Source organism: Triticum dicoccoides, chromosome 2B, assembly GCF_002162155.2.
Source record: "Triticum dicoccoides isolate Atlit2015 ecotype Zavitan chromosome 2B, WEW_v2.0, whole genome shotgun sequence".
Lineage (NCBI taxonomy): Eukaryota > Viridiplantae > Streptophyta > Magnoliopsida > Poales > Poaceae > Triticum > Triticum dicoccoides.
In genome coordinates, this window is record NC_041383.1 from 781,851,542 (window position 1) to 781,852,238 (window position 697).

Here is a 697-nt window from a genome sequence, read left to right on the forward strand (position 1 = left end):
GGTGCTCGTCAGCGGTGGTGGAGCGGGGGAGGGTTGCGGTGGGTCGTCGGCGGCGGTGGAGCTAGCGGGGGAGGGTGCGGGATCGAGATGGAGGGGGATCGAGATCAAGATGGAGGGGGAATCGAGATCGAGATGGAGGGGGATCGAGATCAACTGTCCTCATGATTTCAAAAAGTGCCCATGAAATTTAAAAATATTCATGATATCAAAAAGTGCCCATGAAATACAATTGAGAAATGAAGACTACGAGTTAAATACAATCGATCTTAGCACAGGTTCACAATCTTCTTGCCCTTCTTTTTCGCAAATGGAGTTCTTCTGTGGAACGGACGTCCTTTAGGTAGGGTGGTCCTGCTTCTTCTTGTGGTGTGTGCTGCTACTTCATCGTCGTCGTCATGTTCGATCTTCGGGTCGCCGTACTTGTCGAAGTCTTGCTCATTGGCTACTCCTTCCATTCCGATGATCTTCCTTTTGCCTCTCCTCACGACAACACGACTGGGCTTTGGCTGGTCGGTAATGAAGAAGCATTGGTCCACTTGGGAAGCCAGTACCCATGGCTCATTTTTCGCGGTGACGTTTGCGCCCGCGGTCTTGGATTTGGCTTCGGGTATAACCATGGTGGTGAAATATCGGTCTTCTTTTAGGACGCTCTTGGCCCATCTGACACGGAACATCGGCACCTTCTCTCCACTGCAGC